At 40.1% G+C, this 25217-nt stretch overlaps 1 long non-coding RNA gene across 1 annotated transcript; it reads left to right on the top strand.

Moving 5' to 3' along the window:
* Positions 1-244: 244 nt before the first annotated feature.
* LOC128776969 (uncharacterized) lies at positions 245-23487 on the top strand. The gene is made up of 3 exons (XR_008422082.1): positions 245-430; positions 22225-22330; positions 23099-23487. It is a non-coding gene; the product is annotated as an uncharacterized LOC128776969 (long non-coding RNA).
* The last annotated feature ends 1730 nt before the right edge of the window (positions 23488-25217 follow it).

The following is a 25217-nucleotide window of genomic DNA, read 5'->3' as shown; positions in this document are numbered from 1 at the left end:
TTCCACGGTAATTACAAAACAGCTGTAATGGAAAATTGGTAGTCAAACCCATTTTCCAGCGACTAGAACGGTGAATGGGCTCCATTATGTTCCTAATTCTCATTAACTTAATTTGCATAGGAAACAATGAAGGAATACATAATGAGGTACAGTGGGCTAGCAGCCCAGCCCTCACCCCCCGAAGAGCTGGGTGCAACCCACAGTGACCCACTCAGGGGGAGGAGAAGCTCAGTGCCGCGCTGGACTCCACTCTTCTCCAGTGACCTGTGGCTGCAAGCCAGAGCTAGTCAGGGCCAGCGAGGTGGAGGGTGACTCCAAGATTACCTTGCCTCAGCACACACGATGCAAGCTCCATTTCTTTGCCCACCCCCGCCCCTGCTTCTGGTAAGACTGAGAACTGGAGCAGAAGGAGGAGGGAACGTGTTTTCGGGTAAGCAATTCCAGGCTTTGGCTGTGTGTGCACGCATCTTGCTTCCTACAAATCTGGTTTAAGTATAATTAGCCCTGGCAAAAGGATGAGATCAGCAACCAGGGAGCTGGGTGGGTTAAGGATGCAGGGATGGGCCTGAGCTGGACTCCCTTTGGGAGGTGGGGTCAGTGGGGCCTCAGCCCAGTCTCTGCTCTAAGCAGTGACCCCATAAGACCAGAACCACTACTGACAGACCAAATGGAACTTGAGACAGAGAGGGATCACAGCCAGAGCTCAGAGCTGGAACAGCTAAGTTATCTCCTGACTCCATCCACCAAGCTGTGAGTAGTAGAAGCCAGAAGTTCTACTCTCTACTTTAACAAATAAAATTATGAACTGAAAAAAGTGGTACATTCAACTCACCATTATTGAGGATTTATCATATTTCAGACACGATACAGGACAGTCTCAGTGAATCCTTACAGCAAAACTACGAGATAAAATATATCCATTTCCCTGATGAGGAAACTGAGGTTCAAATAATTCACTATGCTGGGGTTATTTAAAGTTATTCAAAGGCAAAGCCAAGACTCAAGCTGTCTTCTGAACCAGCTAGACTAGTTAGGTCAATGCTCCCCAAGCTTGTTTATTTCATGGAACACATGGAAAATTATAACATTTTTATGGTACCCCAGCATGAAGGAGGGGGTACCTGTAGCCTGGAGGAGGTGCCCCAATCTCTAGCTGGGTGACAGGATCAATATTTCCAGCCACACAGGTTGGAAAACTCAAGTGTAATCCATAGGAAAAATGATGGTTCCTTGTGTAGATAATCCAAGAACTATCAGGAAGGTGGGTCTATCCCAACAGTATTCCAAGAGTACCCCTGGGTGAGGCAGAAGTGCCTGAAATGCCACTGTTTGTTTGGACTAATCATTGCCTTCCTCACATTCCTCTTTTTAAATGCTTATCTCTGTGGATGGTGTACAACCTTCATCTCACAAAAAAATGTAATTTAAGGAGTATTTATCTTCTTTAAGTAAATTTCTCCAGTAGGTTTTCTTTTTAATTTTTTTTAATGTTTATTTATTTTTGAGAGAGAGAGAGAGACAGAGACAGAGAGCAAGCAGGGGAGGGGCAGAGAGAGAGGGAGACACAAAATCCGAAGCGGGCTCCAGGCTCCAAGCTGTCAGCACAGAGCCCAACGCGGGGCTCGAATTCACAAACCACGAGATCGTGACCTGAGCTGAAGTCAGCTCCCCATAAGGAGTATTTATCTTAAAGTAAGAAGACCTCAGTTAGAACTCTAACTCTGCCACTTAATAGCTGGAAGACCTTATGCAATTCACTTCCTGGGAACTGCCCACATAACCTTCCTGCTATTCAAACTCTGTAAATGTATTTACCACAGGCTTTCCTCCAGGTGGGAATGGATCAGTGGAACGCAACATGCCAAAAGGAAGAATGGCATAGGCAAAGTGACTGAAAATAACCCCTCCAACAACCTGCCTTACCCAGCTGGTCCACACTAACTCTTTAAACAGCAAAATCTCCAACAATTTCCTGAGAACCTACCAAGTCCTGGGCAACACACATATGCGGTTTATGATCCCTGAACAACAGAGATCTCATCCCCGATGAGATGAGTTTCTTCATCACCATTAGGTGAGGAAACTGTCATAAGGGGGTAAAGCCACAGAGTCAAGTGTTCTGCCTGATCTGAGTGTCCAGCTCTTTCTCATCCCAAATCCTGAGCCCTCTTTGTTTTTTGAAACCAATTAGTCTCTTCTTTGGCAAAACTCCTTCTGCACCTAGAGTTGATGGCACATAGTGTTCAACATTTCAGTGATTTCTTCATGTTCAAAGTATATTTGGGAACCCAGGCATGTCCCATCTCATTTGCTCCCCAACCTCATCCTTGGAAATTCTGTCTGCATCTAGGAGACCTGGATACACACAGTTTAAGCAGAATTTTTGGTTCACTTGACCCATTGGGTTGGTTCTTCATATGCCATGCCCATGAGGCCCAGACAGAGACACCCTTGAGAACAAAACGCAGTGATCATTCATGTGTGAGACTAAGGAAAACAGCTAGTCTAAATTTGTGTGGACAGATCTCCTGCCTTTCTGTCTGTGCCCACCAACAACCAGTTCATACAGTGCTTGGTAAATGTTTGTGGATTAATGGATTGACTTACTGCCTTCATTAATACCAGGGCTATTTACTAAGCACCTGATATGTGCAGTCATTGTACCAGGAGTCGTAGAGAACTTTACCTTTCTCCAGTTTGCACAGCACATTCTGATTTTCTATCTACATCTTCATACTGTTACTCAAACTTACTTGGCTGGGACTAGGCACTGGGAGAAGGTCCTCCCTCTTGATACTAACCTCATGGTTTGGGGGTATGCTGGAGGTTATGGCAGGAAGGAGACCAAGAGACCAAATCCAATGATCTAATATTGTTCTACTTCGCCCTGGTGTTAAAGACAAATACCAGATCTTCTATCTAACCAAGCACCAATCCCAAGCAATTCCCACTCTCAGGTGGATTGACTTTTAGGTTAGTTTTCCTGTAGGAAACTACAGTCCCTCGTCTCTCTATATATAAGAGAAGAAAGCTGAAGATGTTCTAGGAAGATTCAGGGCTGGTTTGTTTGTTCCCTTCTTGGGTTCACTCAATGGTACTTAACACACCAACAAAAACCCACTTGTGGTTGAAGTTTCCCACGCAGAGTTGCAGGCGCTCTGTGTTCCCTCAGTAAAGAGCCTCTCGCTGCGTTCCCGGGAACCAGCACCGCACTGCACGGCTTTGCCAACTGCGTCACTTTTAGATTCTGGGCTTTGAAACCAAATAAAAATTGATATGTGTGTAATCACATTTGTTTAATTAAAGTAACACATCTGTGCAGTAAATATTCCAGCACGAGCTGGTCAATAGCAAATCCTCAGCATGTACAGTAATAATTGACTAATGTAATTAAATGCATGTCAGAGTTTTAAAAGAAAATATAATGAGATTTCATCATTTTATATGTACAGGTAATTAGTTCTTAGGAATGTGAGTAAAAGCAAATTATCTACAGATTTGAACTATCAGCAGATAATTCAAATGACCTAGTTTAGGAGAGAAAATGGTATCTAAAAATGAGAGAAATTCAAACCAAAACAAGCGTTCCCTGCGATTAAATCTGAAAGCTATGTTAAGAAATGAGCATGTATAATTTTGCTCAACATGTTTCCATCGAGCTTTCATTTTGGATGAGTTGAGCCATAGTGTGAGTACCAGGTTGGAGTGACATCTCTCCTGGCTCACACTCCTCTACTGGCTGTTTAGGCATCCAGGAAACTTTTAGTACCAAGTTCTGGGTCATTTTTGACAAGGCTTTCTTTTGCTTTGTATTCAAGCTGATTCCATCTTCTACTACTTCTTAAGAGTTCCTATTTGGCCTGAGTGTTATCATCCTGACTTCTGGACAGCATGCGCACAGGAGGGCTGTGGGAAGGGCATTCCAAGAGTAGAGAACAACTTGACAGATGCAAGGAAGTAGGAAAGCACATGGCCTGTTTGGGAAGCAGTGAGGAGCTCAGTCTGACTGGAGAAGATTCCAGTAGGAGAAAAGAGCGAGCTACCACTGTCAAAATAGGTTAGAAGTGATGGGCAGAGACTTGAATGCCAGCCAAGAAACTTGAACATCTTTTCTCTGAAGGCAATATGGAGTTGTCGAAGATGCTGTTTTCCGCTACTTCACTCAACCCTAATCAGATCAAATGCTTCAAAAATCCCAACATTTAAATGTGAAGTCACTGCTCATAGAAATGGTCAAGTCCTCAATACCCTTAAGATGAGGGTCCTTCCTCTCCAATGGGAAGCTGTCTGGAGGTTTCTCCCTCCCTCCCAGTGATTCCTCAGTTCAAATATCTTCCCTTATCTACACTCCCAGAAGTGATGACACTCTCCCCTTAATGGCCCCTCTTCATGACTACAGCTCTGGACTGTGAATCCTGCCTTGTGTGAATCTTATTGCCATAACTGGACCAAGGGTGGGCAGGGACAGTGTGAGCCTATTCTGTGCATGTAATTTAAATATATATACACAAGTTGTTTGTTTGCATCTTTGCTGCCATGACCCTGTATCAGGAAAAAGCAGCGAGAAGACTGAATGACCAGGACAAACACAAGACATGACCATCATCTAACATGAGAGAAAAATGTTCCTCACCAGTTGAAGGGCAGAAACTTTACTTGGTGATGCAGTTAGTGGTTGTACTGAGGGACATGCCCTTACCCACTCCCTGGCTTGCATCCCTCTTGATCAGAGCCTTCCTTTTGTGAGAAAGTTTGTGCTGGTGCATCAGTGTCAGCACAGCCCCACATGTAGGGCAGGTTCCTTCAACAGAAGTAAAAATGCAGAAGTGATAATGAAGAGGGGCACCTGGGTGGCTCAGTCGGTTAAGCGTCCGACTTCAGCTCAGGTCATGATCTCGGGGTCTGTAAGTTCGAGCTCCACATCAGGCTCTGTGCTGATAGCTCAGAGCCTGGAGGCTGCTTTGGATTCTGTGTCCCCACCTCTCTCTCTGTCCCTCCCCCCACTCATGCTCTGTCTCGCTCTGTCTCTCAAAAATAAATAAATGCTAAAAAAAATTTTTAAGTGATAAGAAGGAAAACTACTTATTAGAAGAGACATATCAACAAATAACAATGTGTAGACCTTATTTGTGTCCAAAAAAACCACAAACTGAAATATATATATAAGAAATGGATAAATATGAACACTTACTAGATATTTGTGCATAAAGAATTTTTAAGTTCAAGTGTGATCGCTGTATCATGATTATAACTTATCTTTTTCAAAATAGCCTTTACAGATATAAATCAAAACACATACAGGTGAGAGGATATAATAATGTCTATATTTCTTCCAGAATAACACAGGAGAGGGTGGAAATAAGTGTAGGTAAGGATACGAATGAAACAAGAATTGCCATGTACTGATAATTGTTGTAGCTTGGAAATAAGTACATAAGGTTCAATATACTAGTTTCTTGGTGTCTGCATATATTTATTTTTTTCATTAAAAAATTATGATGTTTATGATTTGCAGTTAGCAAAGAACAGAGGTCTTTCTGGGCTGGGTTGTTACTTTATGGCTAGGGTTTGAGGTTGAACTGAAGCTGAAGATCTGGGTTCCATTTGTGGCTAGGGTCATAAATTTTAAATTTATCAGGTATAGAGCAGTATATTACCAAAGAAAGAGTCCAGAAGTGGTCAGAACAAGGTAGCAACTGTATGATCATGATAAAAGGGTAACTTTGAGTGTGGGTTTGGGATCAGCCTGTGTGTAGCTTAATATGAAGCTGGGACTAAGAAGAAACTGTCTGTAGCCAAAGTAGGAGGTCATTCTTTCTTTCTGGAGTTGAAGATGGTCTAAGCCCTCAGGGAATTATCTAATGTCCAAAGCTAAAATTCACATCTGTGGCCAAATGGAGAAGAAAGTGTGAATATTTTCTGTGGCAATGGTATGAGGTAGATGGTATGTTGGATCTAGCATGATAACAGCTCGATGATTGAGACTTGGAAGCCAATGTGTAGTTAGGGTCAGCTTTGACTGATTTGGGGGAGTTAGTTTGTAACAGGGGTTAAAGAAGTCTATAGTTTGGTGTCTTGATAGGGTTAGGAGGTGATTTCACACTCTGGGCTGCATGTCAGAGTTACTTAAGTGGTAGGGGGTGGGAGGCGGCATAGGTGCTAATGCTTAGGTCCCAACTGACCCAAATGATCCCAGGACTCTGAGGCCACAGCCTCAGCTTTAGTGAAAACAAACTCTCTTGAACCAGAGAGACCAGACCAAGGGATCTTTTTTATCTAAAGTTAAATGGTATTCTATGACTAAGTTGCAAGTGTAAGGGGTCAATTTGTAGTTATATAATAGAGAAAAGGTATTTGGGCCCCAAGAATGATGCAGCAAGTTTACTTTATTAGCACTGTATTCTAATCCTAGCAATCCTGATTGAGACCACTTAAAAAGCACATACACAGAATATGATGCCTTGATTTAAAAAATTCTACTGGCCCATATTTGAATCTTTTTACCTGGAGTAAAAATGGGTTTCTCCACTTAAAAGACCCAACAGTAACTGATCTAGAGACTATGGCCATTCAACAGACCATGAGTAAAATGGCTAATTAGGATACTGAACCCCTGACCTTGACCTCAGTTGATCCATATGCCAGTCTGCTTAGCTAACTCACCTAGCAGGACCTTACCAATAACTCTACATAGTAAAAGGTATATAAGGCAATGGAATTGAAGGGAGATAAAGTCAGTTAAGTTTATTATAAACTTAAATGATAGAAGAAGATAGAGAGGGAGAATGCACCTCCTAGCTTTTCCTTAAACAGTAAATGCCTTCTTTTTTTTTTTAAGTTTATTCATTTTTGAGAGAGAGAGACAGAGCTTAAGCAGGAGAGGGGCAGAGAGAGAGAGAAAGAGAGACAGAGAGAGAGAGATGAAATCCAAAGCAGGCTCCAGGCTCTGAGCTGTCAGCACAGAGCCTGATGTGGGGTGCAAACTCATGAACTGTGAGATCATGACCTGAGCTGAAGTCGGACACTTAACCAACTGAGCCACCCAGGCGCCCCGTAAATGCCTTCTTAGAGAGGTAAAATTCTGCAACCCAGTATTCTCCTCTGTATTCCAATTAAACAATGCATAAAATACATACTGTGCACCTATTCTTCATACCTGTGAAGGTGTTAGAGTCATAGCCCTGTTCAGAAGAAGCATGTAACCTAGGATATCAGGAGCTCAGGGTCAGCTAGACAAGGAAGACATGGGAGATGATGTAGATGGGCAAGCAGAGAGATGGCAGGGTCACAACACCACTGGGCTGACCCCTGTCAGTTAAAAGGGCTCCAAAAGGGCTCCTAGCACCCATCTAGAAGAAGAGCTAGTCATTTTTTTTCCCTATCAGATAGTCTCTGGTACCTGGAACCAATTGGAATGCTTCTTACCTGGGTCCTGAGACCACCAGCAGTGTCTACAGTTCTTTTGGGATGGCCTGAACTCCAATTAGAGTCTTGATCTGGGTGCTGGTAACATTAAAGAGCACAAATAAGATGTAAGTATGGGAAGAAATGCTACAAGAAGAAGGGCCCAGAGAATTGGGAGGTAAGGTAGGTTGAAAAGTTTTGTTGCAGTGGTAGACACTGTAGTTGTCTACCAAGTGTTATCACCTTTCCTTCCTACAAACAGAACTCCAATTTAATTCAGAGAGGCAATGCACCCAGTTTTGAAGACTATTTCCTGGAAGACCATTTCCAAATAGCATTCCTTGCTATTTGGGTGATCAAGTGATAAAAGTTATGACCAATGATATTCATGGAATTCTACTGGAGGGATACATAAAACACTTCTTCCTCCTTTACTCATTTTTCCAAGTTCCAAACAATTCTCTTCTTGCAGCAAGGATAAGAGGCCTGAAATCATCAGTTCATGGAAAAGACCATCCCCAGGCATGTCTCAGGATTGAATGCATTCTTCTGGGCCATTCTTCTCCAGCTACTGAAAAGAAAACAGACCTATTCTATGCAGATGCCACTAGCCTATGTTTCTGTGCTGGATCCTGGGATGGTGCTACAGGTTGTTATACATTGCCATCTATTTGGCCAGGATATTGAGGAGGCCTTGCCAACAGGAGAAGTGCCTTTTCTCCCACTGCTTACCCAAGCACTAGCAACACTAGGAAAAGGACATGAGTAGCCCAATTCCTGCCCCCATTCACCTACAGACTTGTGACATCCACAGTGGAAAGGAGGAAGGCTGCACAGATGACTTGCAAGAATTCCTTGAGGAATAGTGATGGCTACGGTGAGAGCTAAGACATGCTGGATTCTGGGTTTGGAACAAAACTCTTCCATCTTCACTCTGAATTAGTTTAGGTCACAGCAAGCTGCAGAAAGTTTAGTAAAGCACGGCCACCCACAGAACATGCATCAGTGACTGTTGAGAATCACAAGACCATGAGGCTAAAATACTGATCAAAAGCTCTGGGAGTGCCTTCTGTAGCCAGAAAAAAACCAAGGGGAGTACTTAGCTGAGCAAAAACCAGCCGAGAGGAAAGAACTAGACCTCAACTGTTTAACTTACTGAGGTTAGACCTCAGAAAATAACCTTCCAGCTCTTCTTCTCAAACAAGCAGGAGCTGAAAGCTCTTATCCAGGCTGAGTTACTAGGAAATAAGATCTGGGAATGAAGGAAAGCCAGGTTTAGCCTCTGATGCTAAAACATGCATCAAACGGAAACCAAAGGCTGTGTTTGCAAGGATCATAAAGTCCAAATGAGGATGAGAGAACCAAAGAGCAGGGGTCCAGCAGAGAGCAAGCAAGATGGAAAACTTGAGTTCCTGAGGAGGGAGCCCATAATAGGGAAGATGCTGTGACAGCTGAGTTCAGATAACAATATCCCTGTGTGACAAGTATTATTATTACTTGACAAGCACTATTACTATTAATATCTGTTAATGCAGATGAGGAAGCTGAGGGTCTGCAAGACACACTGTCAAGCAGTCAACAAATGACAGGATCAAAGACAGAAGTGTGACCCCCGAATCAGAATTATTTTGTTATTCCTTTGTGGCACTAATTGCACAGTGAAACAAATTCAGTGTGTGTGTGTGTGTGTGTGTGTGTGTGTGCGCACGTGCACGCTGGGGAAGGGGGTAAGAAGGCAGAGGGTTAGCCAGAAGAAAATGATGATAATAATGGATCATCCTGAATGTCTAGCAGGGAGATTTTTACTTGACTTGACAGTAAAGAAGATCCATTGTAACTCCTTGAACCAGGGCAGAGACCATAAAAGTGGTGTTTTGGGATGCTTAATCTTGCAGGAAGAATTGAAAGATAAAAGGTTTGGGAGTGAGGCACTCGGGCTTCACGAATCAGAGTTATCCTCCTTCCCCTCCTTGGCTACTGAGTCTAGGATAACAAGCTTGTTTCTTTGTCAGTCTCCCCTTTCAGTCTTTTTGTTTCCTATTTTTAGGCTGGAGTGAAGGTTACCAGCTATGATTACTTGTATTGGGATTTGTACCTCTGAGAGAAATTTTCTCCTTAAACACAATCCTCACTAGTCTTCCTTTCATATGAAGGAGAGAAATGTCACAAGCAATGCTTTCCCCAGCTACGTTCTAGGGCTTAAGTTTACCTCCCATCTAAAGGGGAAAACCCTATAAACACAGCCAAGCAGAGCAGGCAGCCCTATATCTTAGAAGATGGGATCCTCGTGGATAAGAACTTGGAATAGATGGTGTCAGGGTCTCCTCCAACTCTGTGATATCATGATGATGAGATTCTAATTCTTAAAAATGTGTCAAGTTCAGCCTTCTGTCTTTAAGCAGACCTGCACTCCTGGAGGAAGCTCAATTCCTGGAGCTTGCCAAGCCTTTCTGCATTCCAGGGTTTTGGCACTTGCTGTTTCTTCTTCCTGGATGGCTCTTCCTCTTGCTCTTTGCAAAACTGGCTCATTCTCTTCCTCCAGGTACTTGCTTTAAATGTCTTTTGCTCACAGAGGGCTTTCTCAACCACCTACGTAAGTAGATCACTCTATTTTTTTCTCATCTTAAAACCCTGGTTATTTCCTATATGGATTTTACCACACTCTGATAATCTTACATGTTTCTTTGCTTGCCTGATGTTTATCTGCCCAAGAAAAATACTAACTCCACAGATTGTTTATGAATGGACTCCCAGGATGTAACACAATGTCTAGCACATAGTGGGTACTTGAGAAATACTGGATGAATGAATATCGGATGAAAAGATGGATACATGGATCGATGATGGACAAAGGGAGAGAGGGAAGAGTGAATAAATACTTTATTAAGTGTGCCATGACAAAAGAAGTGTTCTGAGGTCAACTGGGCTTGTGAAATATGTTCTCTTCCATTCTTGGTAATTTACAGCACACATTAGCAATTTAAAGGGTCTGAAAATTCCCTGTAAGATAAAGCTTGCTTAATTTTATTTAACCCAGCATTTCCTAAACTTGTTTTAACTTAAAATACTTCTTTTTCATGATACCCTTACTTAACATTCTGCCAAAGAGTGTTCTTTAAAAAACTAGTTTGGAAAATCTGCTCCTTTATAACCATTGCCATGTTGAATAGTAATTATTTTTAACTCCCCTTCCAGGCTGTGAGGTCCTTAAGAATACAGACCAAGACTTACTTATCATTTTACCTCCATTGTACAGCACAGTGACAGGCACAGAGCGAATACTCAGAAATAACTGAAGTATTGAAGAGGAAGGAAAAAAGGGAGAAGGAAAAGACAGAAGGAAGTAAGAAAGCAAGGGAGGGAGGACGTAGCTGGGTTACTCAGCAAGTAATTACTCCCTGATATGTACCTTCAATTGACTTTAAGGCAAATAACAAAATGCTAATAATGACCTTACAGAAGTCAGAATTACTTTAACCATCTCAGATAAATTCCAGATTAGTAATTTACTAAGGGTTAGAATTAGAGTTAATTCACAATAAACACCTCCCCCCTACTCTCTCACACACACATGCAGACATAGTGTGTTATGATGAGGATGAGCTCTCTCCTATTTCTGAGAGTAATATAATTATTTAGAATGGCAACAGTTTTATATACTTGTTAAGAGTATAGGTTTTGAAGTCAAATCCAGTTTCTATCATTGTCTGAGTCTGAGCTGCTATAACAAAATATTATAAGACTGGGTAGCTTATAAACAACAGAAATTTATTTCTCACAGTTTTGGAGGCTGGAAAGTCCAAGATCAAGGCACTGACAGAATTTGCTGTCTGGTAAGGGCCTGCTTTCTGGTTCATAGACAGCTATCTTTTCATAGTCTCCCCACATGGTGAAGGGGTGAAGGGGCTCTCTGGTATCTCTTTTTAAAGGGCATTAATCTGGGGCACCTGGGTAGCTCAATCAGTTGAGCAGCTGACTTTGGCACAGATCATGATCTCACAGGTCATGAGTTCAAGCCCCATATGAAGTGCAAAGCCCCATATGAAGTGCAAAGCCAACTTCAGATCCTTGGTCCCCCTCTCTCTCTGCCCCTCCCCTGTTTGCAGTTTCTCGCTCTCAAAAATAAATAAAACATTTAAAAGGGCACTAACCCCATTGATGAGAGCACCACCCTCATGACCTAATCACATTCAAAAGTCCCCACCTCCGAATACTATCACATTAGAGATTTTGTTTCAACATATGAAGAATGCCAAGGGAAATGCTTAACTCAGAAAAGCAGTGCTCTGATTGTAAAATTTCAGGCCCACAGAATGCCAATCTCAGGGGCTGGGGCTCTTCAAATCTTACCCCAAGATTCTAATACCCCTTTGAAATCGCACACAAGCTCATTTCATCTAGCACTTTGCAGACTGAGAGGCTGGTGGGAAACCACAAATAAGAACACTTCTTCAAGAGAAAATTCCACCCACACTGGCTTGTGGAAATGCACCTGGAGCTGGTTTTGTCCTTGTAATCATGCAGGATTCATTTCTTTTTCTCTTCACTGCTTTTTGGGTTTCATAAATTATAAACACAGGTCATTTCTACCTGCATAGTTTCTGAACACATCTAGGGATGCGAGGTGTTGGAGGGGCCGCAAGAGGCAGGATGAGCCCTAGTCTTGACCTAGAATGGGATTAAGGAGGGGTGGGGTGCAGAGGGCATGGTTAAAAAATTAGCACCTACTTGGTGCTAAACACAAAATTAACGCATAAGACTCTTTGAAATTAATTGAATATAAGAATACTATCCAAGAATTATTATTTTTAAAGAGGATTTAGGTTCAGAACAAATACAACTCCCCTTTTCTGACTTCAAATGTGACCCAGTTATGGCCCAATGGAAGTGTTACATGCTCAAAAGGCTGCCAGGAACTCGGAGAGTAGTATAATCCCCCTGCTCCTAGACAAGACTCACCTTAAATCAGCTCAAATGATCTTTACCTTTCTTTTAAATAAAATGTAAACCTATCTAGAAAATCCCAGACTCATAGAGGTGGAAGGGATTCCTTCCTGACATCCAACATCTTTGACAGATAGCCAGATATGTTTGGCTGGTGAAAGAGGGGTTCAAAAGCTTCATTCCTACATCTTTAATCTTTAGAAAGTTCTCATATCAAGCTGAAACTTGCTTCACTGTAACTTCTGTCTGTTGGTCCAGTTCTACTGTTTAGAGCCAAGCAAGATAGGTCTGCTCTCTTCTATTTGATGCCCTTTCATTCCTGACCCCCACCTCCCATCATCTCTCCTCGGCACTAAACATCCCCCTTCTCTTTGAATGTTCCCCACATGCTGTGGTTTCCAAACCCTTTACCATGCCTGTGACCTCTCTGTGAAGCCACTGCTTGTTTATTTTCTATCTTAAAATGTGTCTACTAGAACTCAGTCCAATGCCCCAGATATGTTTAAACACACATAGAGCAGGCAATCAGTGGTTAGGAACAACAGTTTCTGCAATAGATACATTTGGTTCCACCACCTCCTAGCTCTGTGTCCTGCTACAAGTTAAATATTCAGAACCTAAGTTTCTCCATCCATAAATGGGTGTGATAATAAAATTGTCATGAGTCATAGTCATGCATAAAAAGCATTAAGCACAGTTTCTGGTACATGGCTAGTATAAAATAAACGGTGGCTATAATCGATGTTATTTGTATTATTAGACATGATATTCCACTAATGGTGTAAACTTTTTAATAGCTATTCATGCTGTTCATTTACAAAAGATGAGTCAGCCAAAACACAATTTGTTTCCATGAGTTATTGTGGAGCAAATATCTCCCCTATCTTATATTTGTATAACTTGTAATTTGAATCCAAAATCAGAATTTGTCTGTATTCATGTTTATCTACTGGCTCATTGTTGCCAACATACAAATATTATCTATTATGAGTAAAAAAGAAAATACCCTCCCTTGGCCATGAGCCACACGACTTGACCGCACAGAGTTTGGAAGCTCTTCTAACATAAGCAGAACCCCCATGTAGTTGGGGTCATCTTGTGTCATGTTTTCTTCCCCACCCCCACCTTGGGGTTCCAGTGCCCAAACTTCCACCATTAGGATTTTAACCTATGGATTCATTCAACGAGTTAAGTGCATGGGTATTGAATGCCTTCTCTACGGCAAGTGCTTCTCTTAACTGTGTCTATGCAGTAGATGAGGCAGGCAAGACCCCTGCTTCATGGAGCATTCACTCCAGAGGGGGAGACAGATGAGCAAGACGAGGACATACCACATAAGGTCAGATCATGATAAGAGTTATAAGGAAATAAGGCAGATGGCAAGATGGAGAGGGATGTGGGTGGGGAGAGGTCCACTAGACTGAGTAGTTCCAGAAGGCACTTCCTACTTAAAACAAGGGTAGGAACAGCCAGAACCAATAGACGCACAAGTCAGCATTTATCAGTCCGTTTGGCTGTTCCTTTTTTATGGACATGAATGACACCATGTAAGTCATATAAAAGTAGCAAATTGCTCTACCTTCAAAACTCCTCAAAGGCTGGCCCAGGTTGTCTACCCATAGCAAGCTCCTTGCGCTTATCAGACAGAACTTCCTTTGCCATTGCCAGGAATGCCAGCAGCTCAGTGTGGTAATCTGGAGCATCATATGCTCTTCGGAAGTTATGAGAGTAATTAAAATGGGAAAACATATTTTTACTAAATTGGTTCACTTGAGAAACAAATCTTATGGGATCCATAAGGAGCCGGGTACAATGGGTTTATTTGTTAGAAAAGAGCAGGGGAATTGTTCTCTGGAGCTCAGACCAGGGAGAGCCCAAGCTCACTCCCTGGATCTCTTCAGCTCAGTGTTCAGAGATCTACCCTCATTGGACAAGTTGATTTCTCATGAAAAGAGATCTCCGTCTTTTCTAAAATTTTTTAGTGTGTATTTTTGAGAGCAGAGAGACAGAGCATGAGCTGGGCTGAGGCAGGGAGAGGGAGACACAGAATCCAAAGCAGGCTCCAGGCTCTGAGCTGTCAGCACAGAGCCCAACGCAGGGTTTGAACTCACAAACTGTGAGATCATGACTTGATCATAACCTGAGCCAAAGTCAGACGCTTAACTGACCAAGCCACCCAGATGCCCCATAAGATCTCCCTCTTTTCTAACCAAAAGATGAACCTGTGAGTTCATAACCTGTGAGCCAAGGGCTCGTAATTGATGTTCTTCTCTCCCAGGGTTCCAGGCGACCTGCCTTTTATAAGCAATTTGGCCTGTATTCTTCCCAGGGTGGTCTCTTACTAGCTTAGTTTGGGTCTTTGCTTTTTCCAAGCCCTAGTGAAATCACATAAGAATATGGGAAAACTTAACAGTGTGGACTAATAAATACACCTTGGCCAGAATATGGGGAGAATCTCCACTGGTGACATGAGCTCTGGAGCTGAGATGTAGATTAACTTGTTAGGTGAGCCTGATACAGAAAACAAGTTCACAGGCCTGAGAAGATGGCCTCACTTTTTCCTATGGAATAAATCCTCAATCAGTGATCCAATATCTACCTCACCAGACTGATGGGCCAGTCACCCAGTATTGCAAAGAGGAGTCTCCTTTCTTAGGTAACCAGGTTGCTCTTTATGTCCACTCCATCCCACCACAAACTCTTTACTGATTCCTTCAACATATACTCTCAAAGTACCATTTCCCTGGAATAATGCTATGTGCTATGTGTAGTTATGGATATATGTGTGCAAATTCATAGAAACTTTCTGGAAAGATTCACACAAAATGCTCATGGTAATTACCTCAGGGGAAAATGTGAGTTGAAGGAAGGGTGGTCAAGTAGAATTTTTTTTAATGAAAGTTCTCAATATTTTGAAGGAGAGTATTTCAGGAATTACTTGTGCAATGAAAATTAATTGTGTAAACACACACACACACACACACTACTAGTATATGAACAGTTATGAACTGGATAGACTTTAAGGGGAAGAAGGAAGAACAGGCTCAAACTTCCACAGAGCAGTAAATATAAGAACATATAAAAGAAATAGGATTTCTGGGGAAATTCTACAACCAACCAAGTGATCATTCTGTGAAAACTATATGCAAACAACATGTCTTCTGAATAAAATTGCTCAAAAGCATATTAGTTAATCCAGTAATAAACTGTATTAAATAATTTAGAATAAAATATTGGGATTTAAAAGAAATGATGGTGATGGGACACCTGGGTGGCTTAGTCAGTTAAGCGTCCAACTTCAGCTCATGTCATGATATCCAGTTCCGTGAATTCAAGCCCGGCATTGGGGTCTGTGCTGACAGCTCAGACCTGAGTCTGCTTTGGATTCTGTGTCTCCCTCTCTCTTCGTCCCTCCCCCACAAGTTCGTTCTCTCTCTCTCTCTCTCTCTCTCTCAAAAATAAACATTTAAAAAAATGTAAAAGAAATGATGGTGGGTATCAAAACTATATGTAGAATTGAGACTAAATAGTTGTAGGACATGTGGATTCGAAATGAAATATTTTTTCTTTGAAAGGATATATATTTATATATGTAAAAATGATAATCATTAACATTCTGGTTCTGAAATTCCCCAGTACCCACAAAAAACCAGGAAGTGAATGGAAAGCTAAAAGCATGGCATGAAGGAAAAGGGCACTAATTTCCTCATCTGTAGTGTGGGCAATTGACTTTTTCTGCTTCATTTGGGGCAAGTTACTTAAACTTTCTGTGTCTCTGTTTCCTGCAGTGAGGACATAATGAATAAATATACATACATTGTTTAGCATAGTACATGGCATATATTAAGGGCTCAATAAACATAAGCTGTAATACTAATATCATAATTATCATTATTATAGCAACTTTGATACTTCTAAAAATATAGGAGTAAGTATATGTTAAGCTACTCAATTTTTAGTAGAATTAAAAACCAGACTCATTCATAATTCCATACTTAATTCACAAGAGAAAACAAGAGTAAATAAAATATAATCTATTTTCAAATGACACAAAACCAAAACAAGAGAAATAATAAATTAAAAGCATGAAATAAATGTAAGAAATGAAAAATGAACACGCTGTGTCATTTAAGTGTTATTATTGGCTATAATTAGCAGAAACCCAGATTTATATTGGCTCAAAGAACAATAAAAAAATTGTCTAATTTTATGTGGCAGGAATGCAAGATGTAGGACAGTCACAGGGCCATTGATTCCGAAGCTCGGGGATATCTTCAAGAACCCATGTTCTTCCCATCTCTTTGGTCTGCCGTCCTCGTGAGGACATCAGCCTTAGGCAGTCAGCAACATGGCACTCTGTACTCTATGGCAGGTCCCGGTGCAGTACCCAGACCTGATGAGGCCTGGCAGAGGAAGAGAGACTTCCATTTTCTGAGGCTTTCTTAGGAGCAAAGACAGTTAGCCAGAAAAGCCTCCAAACCCATTTCCTTTCTCAGTGGCTTGGCCAGCATTTGAATTACCGGCTCATTCCTGAACCAGTCACTGGCACAAGGTGGGATTATATTTGGACCAATCAGCCCCACCTCAGAACTGGGGTAAACTCAGGTTGCCCTGGAGTTCAAGGAGAATCTGGAATTATGTAGGCTCCTTCAGGACAAAGCAGGAGAAAAGAGATGCTAGTCAGGGGAGAGCAATGTCCACTACGTGCATCAGTTTTAAAATAACTATCAATCTAATTATTTCCCTCATTAATAAATAAAGTCTTTTTTTTTCTCCTTGGTCAAAATACAAAATACACAAGATGCAACTCAAACAAGGTCAGAAATAGAGGTTAAATGCTTAGCCAAGATGTATGTACACAAAAAGGAAACAGGGATAGAAATTGCAAACAAAGCATTAAATAGGCCAAGAGGGGCATTTTAAATTGATTATGGGTATAATCCACAATTAGGATACAACAAATGCATGTCCTCATCTCACATTATATTATAGCATCATGAAATGTAAAGCAGAATCTCTGACAAACAAGAAAACTGAGAACCATGTAGTAATCACAGAAAAGTTGGACATGTTTTTCTATGGTTCAGGCTGATCATATTGTCAGAAAAGAATGCAGGGTTCCAAATAGTATGATTAATGTTTATTTAAAGTATTTCTAACTTAAATGTCTTCTAACTGCGCTAGTCTGGTGTAAAATAAAATTCATTTGACAGCTCCATTTATGACCATTGTAAGCACCCATCTGACCAGGCAGGCAGTAACACCCTTGAAGCATTTCCTTGTTCCTTATAGCCCCTCTCAGGGCTCCTCAATCTCAGAGCTGCTTCATCAATACGAAAGACCATGCTCTTACGTTCCTCTGCTCTGGCTGCCTCCTCCAGCTGCCCGCCCCTATCTTTCCTGTAGCTGGGCCTGGTGAGGGTCAGTTTGGCTGCCCGCCCACTTTGCAGATGCTTCATTTCCCCTTCTCTCTCTGCACAAGTCTTGAAGAAACCTCTCTTTTAAGTCCCATAGCTGAGAGCAGACTATGTGGTCTTTAGCAAGGATGTGCTGAGAGTTTATAAAGATGGAAAGAGAGAACAAATTGTCCTTGCCAACAGATGCACCCACTTCTGGAGGTGCCAGCCCCAGGCCTGTCCCTGGGGTCCCCCCCAGTTGCCATCCCTGCTCTAGTCTTACTCTCCTTGAGATTCACCCTCCTGTGCAGCTGTGTTCTAACATATCTTCTCAGGCTAAGTTCTGCCTCCCCAGGCTTCACCTCCCCAGGCCTGACTCTTGTTCCAGGCACTGGCTGACCATGGGAAGGTCAGTTGGATTTAGATGGAATCGTTCCCTTCTCCAATAGCTGCGTGTGCTCTGGTCCCATCAGTGATACCAGACATTTTACCTTCTATCTATTACATTTTCAAAACTCTTAGGACTGAATTTCATCTTAGGTGTCTTATACAGACATGTATCTAACTCTATATACTACCAACAGGGAACTCTATCTTTTCAAATGTGCATGAAACACTATGAAAATGCATATTAACCATAGTAAAATCTAAATACATTGCAAAGAAGAAAAATTTTGCAAATAAATTTCAAAGAGCAGAAACAACAAAATACAACCACTTGGAAAATGAAACCGTATTCCTAAATTTTTTAAATTGCTATTTAGAAACTGAAACAAATAGAAAATTACACAGAAAAACTTTTGTGCTATAGCCAAATTTTTTTCAGTGATAAATATGAGGTCTACAAAATTAATTAAACTAAATTCCTACAAAATTAAAAATGAAATGTAAAAATAAATGAACAACACATCCAGCTTAGTTATCAGAAGAAAATTAAGATAAACTCAAGGAAAGCAGAAATTTAAAAATTCATTTAAAAATAATGAATTAGAAATGATAAAATCAATAAATCCCAGAAATAGAGTTGAAAGGAAAAGCCAAATAGCTAAAAATTGAGCAAGTATATTCAAGTTCAAATAAAGAAGACACAAAAGCAGGGCGCCTGGGTGCCTCAGTTGATTAAGCATCCAACTGTGGCTCAGATAATGATCTCACAGTTCGTGGGTTCCAGCCCCACATCAGGGTCTGTCTGTGCTGACAGCTGGAGCCTGGAGTCTGTTTGGATTCTGCATCTCCCTCTCTCTCTGCCCCTCCCCTGCTTGTACTCTGTCTCTCCTCCCAAAAGTAAATAAATGTTAAAAATCTTTTTTTTTAAAAAGAAGACATATAAGCAAAAAATTAGAAATAAGAAAGTAAATATATCCATAACCTTAAAAATAAAACAATGATGAAATGAGTAATTTTCTATTAAAATATAAGCGAATCAAAACTTAATCATGAAGAATAAGAGTATATGGACTGATGAAATACAATGAAAATATCTCATAATGTAAATATTTATTACCTCCTAAATGGCACAAGAAAATACCCGAGTTCTTTAAAATTCTCAAGGAAAAATTTCCATGCTATGTTAAATATTCCAGAGTTTATTTTTAATGACATTTCCAGTTTGTTCTCCACAATCCCGATCCCTAAACTTGACAGAGAGAACGCACACTTGTATATCCACATGCCCCACACACATACACACAGAACCAAACACACACACCTACAGATTCTACTTACAATACAAATGTAAAAATCTCAAATAAAACAGCAACATAAATTAAAATCATAAGCATACCAAAGATATACATGATCAGGTAAACATGACTTCTGAAATGTAAAGGTTGCTATGATTTCAGAAATCCACCAATATCATATCAATTTTAAAGAATAAAAATATTCCTGATACTACAAATAAAGGTTTATTCCTTTTTAAAAAATCGATCTTAAAATAGTAGTGGAAAACAAAATAAAATAAAAAATAGTAATGGACACTTGTTAAATGATGAAACATCAAAGGATTCTACATCTGAGTGAGGACCAATACAAAGGATACCAGATGTCACTGCTTTTGCAGAGTACTTTGGCAGATGTGGCCAATGCAACAAAACAAGAAAAATAAGTAAGATTTATACACTTAAATAAAGGGTGCAAAAGGAATACATAAGAGAAGTAACCAAAATACTTGTGAACAAATACAAAATATGCTCAAACACACACACACACACACACACACACACACACACACACACACACACACACACACCTCACAATGGCTTTCCATAAAAAAAGAAAAAAGAAAAAACCCCAGCAAATATCTGAAATATCTATCAATAAATGTAGGAAGTAAGTAGCATTTGACAAAGAAAACTATTATACTTTACTGAGGGGCATGAAAATGTCTTGAAGGAATTAAGAAAGAAATAGTATTCCTGAATAAGAAGAAATATGTTTTTCAAAATAATATTGTAAGTGTATCATTTCTTCCAAGATAATTCATGTGTTTCAGTTTGCTTAAATCAAAACACTGAAATTGTTTGAAAAGGTAATATAAAAATTCATCTAGAAGAATAAGCAAAGAAGCCCCCTAAAAAGAGAGTAATGAAAGGAGACTAACACTGCCAGATAATAATACTTACTGTGGTATAAAACTCAATAATTTTTTTTTAATATTTTATTTATTTTTTTTATTTTTTATTTTTTTTTTTTAATATATGACATTTATTGTCAAATTGGTTTCCATACAACACCCAGTGCTCATCCCAAAAGATGCCCTCTTCAATGCCCATCACCTACCCTCCACCCATCAACACTCAGTTTGTTCTCAGTTTTTAAGAGTCTCTTATGCTTTGGCTCTCTCCCACTCTAACCTCTTTTTTTTTCCTTCCCCTCCCCCATGGGTTTCTGTTAAGTTTCTCAGGATCCACATAAGTAAAACTCAATAATTAAAGCAACGTGGTGCCAGAGCAAGAATTGTCAAATGAATCAATGGCATAGGGAAGCAGTTCCAGGAACAGACTCTAATACAAATTAAAGTTTAGCATTTGACCAGGATCACATTTTAAATCAAGGGAGAAAGAAAAGAATATTTAATAAATGACTCTTAGATAACTGATTACATATTTGAAAATAAAATGTTAGATTTCTGCCCAATACCATACCCCAAAGGCACTGACCCATTAATTATAAAATGGAATGAAGGGAGGGAGGCAAGGAGGCGAGAGGGATGGAAGGTTAAACCTAAGAAAATGTGTGCTGTTTTTAAACGTGATCTATACCTAAAAACAAAGAAAGACATCCTTAAAGGATAGGATAGCTAAATTTTAATACCTAAGTATCAGAAACTAATGTTTGGAGTGGGGGAATCACTATTTAATTTCTAAACAAAAGCAAATATCTGGGGGCAATATTTTTACCATGTATCAGAGCTCTACAAAGAAAATAAGATCAATGGAAAATCAGAAAAAAGTTTCAGCAGGTAATTCACAAAAGGAAAACAAAAATAAGCAATAAGAAGAATTTAGTATTTCATGCAAATTCAAACAATAATACAATTTTTTTACCTATTTATCAAGATATTTTTCCTTTTTTTCAATGCTTTCAATGCTTTCAATTTTTTCCTTTTTTTCAATGCTGACAAGGTTGCATTGGAAATATGTACATCCAAATATTGTTAATGAGAGTCTAAAGTGGTTCAGACTTTCTAGAGGATAATATAGCAATAAGTATCAAGACATTTTCATTTGTTAAAAATCTACTTTTAGCAATACTTCCTAGGGAAATAAGTTGAGGTTAGCCCCAAGATATGTGTATAAATATGCCCACAAATGTTATATTTTTAATTTAAAAATTAATAAAGAAAAACCTTTATACCTTCAAGTAGGGCTTTGGTAAAATAAGTTTCCAAAAATCTAACAAATGTGCTCATGATGTAACATTTTAAGTGAAAAAGTCTGATGGTTAACTTTATCACATATAGCATAAATACAGATGTAAATTGGTAAAACAAAACAAACATAGATGAAAAAGAAGGTGGTGGGGGAGGAAAGAGAGAGAAAAACACACCAAATGTTAACTAAGAAGTGGGAATATAGATGGGCTCTGTTTTCTTCTGGTATCTTCCTGGGTGTTTTTTTTTTTTAATTTAATGAATAAGCATCACTTTTAATACCATAAAAAGATGTCATTTTAAAAATAGTCACTGTTTGCATCAGAATCCTTATTTAGGTGGAAGTATTTGGATTAAAATCAAATCTTCTTGAACTTATGCTTTAAGTGTTATAGCCAAATAATCATACCATTTTTATCCTCCTAGAAACCTGTGTTAAGCCCCTCTTCATTGAAGGCAGGCAGTATGTACGAGAGACATGGGTACATAATAAATTCACCAACTTCAAGAAATTTGAAGTCCGATTTGGCCTTATATGGGGGAATTGATGCACCACTGAAAATTTAACTTGTCTTGTATTTATTTAATTTATTTTTCTTTCTCTAGGCTAGAAATACCTTAGTCTCCCTTACGAGGATAAATCACAATCGAGGTACAAAAATTACTCTTTGCCTTGCAGCGGATATGAGAGCACATCATCAGGGAAAGGGCAGTAAGTATTTTTGCTTACCATTTGCTTCTGTGCTTCTGACAAAAAGAAAATGCCTCACCCCATGGTGGTCCCGGGGAGGTAAAAAGAACAGTTTTTCAGACAGGAGAGCCCCTTCTGACAATACAGCTGAGGTCTTGGGGGAAAGTCATAAATAGGATGAGCCAGTGAAGTACAAGAACTATGGCCCAGGGAATTACAGCAAGGAGCAAACTTGACTTTATTGGCCTCAGGGAGCAAACCATTCCCCACACAAGATCCCGGTGAGGGTCTTCCTCTCTCCCAGGGCAAATTTGAAAAAGATGCTCATAATATATGTCTTGGTCAGCTTTGGCTTCTATGACAAAATACCATAGACTGGGTGGCTTACAAACAGCAGAAATTTATTGTTCACAGTTCTGGAATCTGGAATCAGTGTGAGAGATCAGCGTGCCAACACAGTCATGTTCTGAAGACAGCGTGCTTTACAGTTCCTGACAACCGGCTCCTCGCTGTATCCTCATGTGGCAGAAATAGGGTGAAAGAGCTCTCTTTTATAAGGGCACTAATCCTATTCAAGAAGGGTTTGCCTTCATGACCAATCGCTCCCCAGTGGCCATCACCTCCTAATACCATCACACTGGTGGTTAGGATTTCAACATATGAATTAGGGAGGACGCAAACATTCAGTCCATTGCAATATATTAAGTGAAAAATCCTGATGTGTAACTGTATCATGTATAGAATGAATATGAGCTTTAATTTGTAAAATGAAGCAAATCTCTCATCCAGTAGTGGACCACCAGGTGAGGACTCTACAGAAAGGGCTTTCAGCAGCAACAAGATGTGGCAGCAAGAAGCAGCAGCAGGACCGGGAAGAGCAGCCCAATCCACAACCAGGCCACTTGCCACACAAGTTTGTCCTTTAAAGATGACACCTCTTTCATTTGGATTTATAAGCCTTTGCAGTCTAATTTTTCTCAAAACTTGATTATACATTTAAAGACAGGAGAATCCCAGTAAGGAGAACTACATAAGCAAAAGTGAAAAACTAGAAATGCTATCATAGCTGTAAGAAGCAGTAAGTGCCTGAATTCTCTTTCCATGTGTTTATTATTACAGTTTGTCTGTGCTCTAAATTTAAAAACTGTTTATCCCTCCTCACATCAGAATGTGTCAAAAAAAAAAAAAAAAAGCATAAGCTACATTTACCCAACTGGATTTGTCAAGATAGAAACCATTTTTTCCTTCTTCCCTTTGTTTTACTCAAGATATTTGGTCCTCCTACTTGGGTCCCAAATGGGAGAAAATAATAATCAACAATTGATTTATTTGTGTGGACAAAATGATTTGATGCTGTTTCTTGTCGTTGACAGAATGATCTGGGTGGAATTGCATTCCATTGATAAAACTGTGATGAAATGTTATTTGTTGGATGAATAAAGTTAGAAGTCAAGAGAAATTGCTTTGGCTCACATGATATTTTTTCAGCCGTCAGTCATTTCTTGGCATTTGATCACATCATTGTCTCTGCTCCCATCATATTGACTGCGTTGTCTGTTATTAATTGAAGCATGACTTTTCTTTCAAAACTACAACAAAGAGAACAAACTCTGGAAAATAGAAGAAGTTCCACTTTTACTTCTACTACCTCCCTGACTGTCTGAACCTCTTTGGTGAAACTCACCTTCCTTTCTGGTGTACTTGGAATATCACAAACAGTTGTGTTCTGCTTTTAAAGACATATGCTATCAGAGAAAACTGACTTGACTCTGCTCAGGATATCTTCAAATGGCCTCAGGAACATATGAATTTTATAGTAAAACACTATGAAGTAAGAATCATACATGGCACAGAAACAGAGAACTAAGAACACCTAGGGGCGCCTGGGTGGCTCAGTCGGTTAAGCGTCCGACTTCAGCTCAGGTCATGATCTCTCGGTCCGTGAGTTCGAGCCCTGCGTCGGGCTCTGGGCTGACTGCTCAGAGCCTGGAGCCTGTTTCAGATTCTGTGTCTCCCTCTCTCTCTGACCCTCCCCCATTCATGCTCTGTCTCTCTCTGTCTCAAAAATAAATAAACGTTAAAAAAAAAAAGAACACCTAACAGCCTAGATACATCCCACAAGCATAATGTTGAGTGAAAAAAAAGCCAGACACAAAATAAATATATACTGTGTGAGTCCATCTGCATAAAGTTCAAAATCAGACAAGACAAGTCACGGATGTTAAAAGTCAGGGTAATGGTCACCCTTTGGAGGGCAGTGACTAGCAGGTGGCAGGTGGGGTACTTCTCATAAAGTTCTATCTTTTGATCTGGATAGTAAGTACAGAAATATATTCACTTCTCTAAAAGTCCCATCATGTTATACACTTTTATGGAAGTCTTTTGCATGTATACTTTATAAAAATTTACCAATTTAAAATATTAATACTACATTTTTTTTCTTTTTTAGCCTTTCACCAGTTAGATGTGGCAGTAAGAGAAAATAAGACTACAGAGTGACCTCCAAGTTTCTTTTGGGCATTAGTGGGTGGGTGTGCACAAGGACACAGAGGACATAACAGAGGTTTTTGGGAGGAGGGATGGGGAGAAAAGGGGTTGGTTTAGAGAAGTTGAGTTTGAGGTGCCTGAAAGGATGCCCAGGCGAAACTCAGAAGGACAACCAAGAAAGAGCATATACTCAGGAACTATCAGTACGGTGATGATAACTGGAGGCTGTGAGGAAATGGGATTGCTGGGGAAAAAGACAAAATCAAAAGAAGAGGGCTGAGGAAGGAACAGGAGGAACCCATGTGATGGACTACAAAATTCCATCCCAGGGGCCTGGCAGGATGGACTTCCTGGGCCCTAGATCTTCATGGAACCAGACTTCACCCTGGGGATCATCTCACCCAGGGAGGCGGGGCTCATC

The sequence above is a fragment of the Panthera pardus genome, unplaced genomic scaffold, assembly GCF_024362965.1.
Source record: "Panthera pardus isolate Hobbes unplaced genomic scaffold, ASM2436296v1 HiC_scaffold_15, whole genome shotgun sequence".
In the NCBI taxonomy this organism is placed as follows: Eukaryota; Metazoa; Chordata; class Mammalia; order Carnivora; family Felidae; genus Panthera; species Panthera pardus.
Note: the sequence above shows the minus strand (reverse complement) of the source record. Positions and strands in the feature narration are given on the sequence as shown.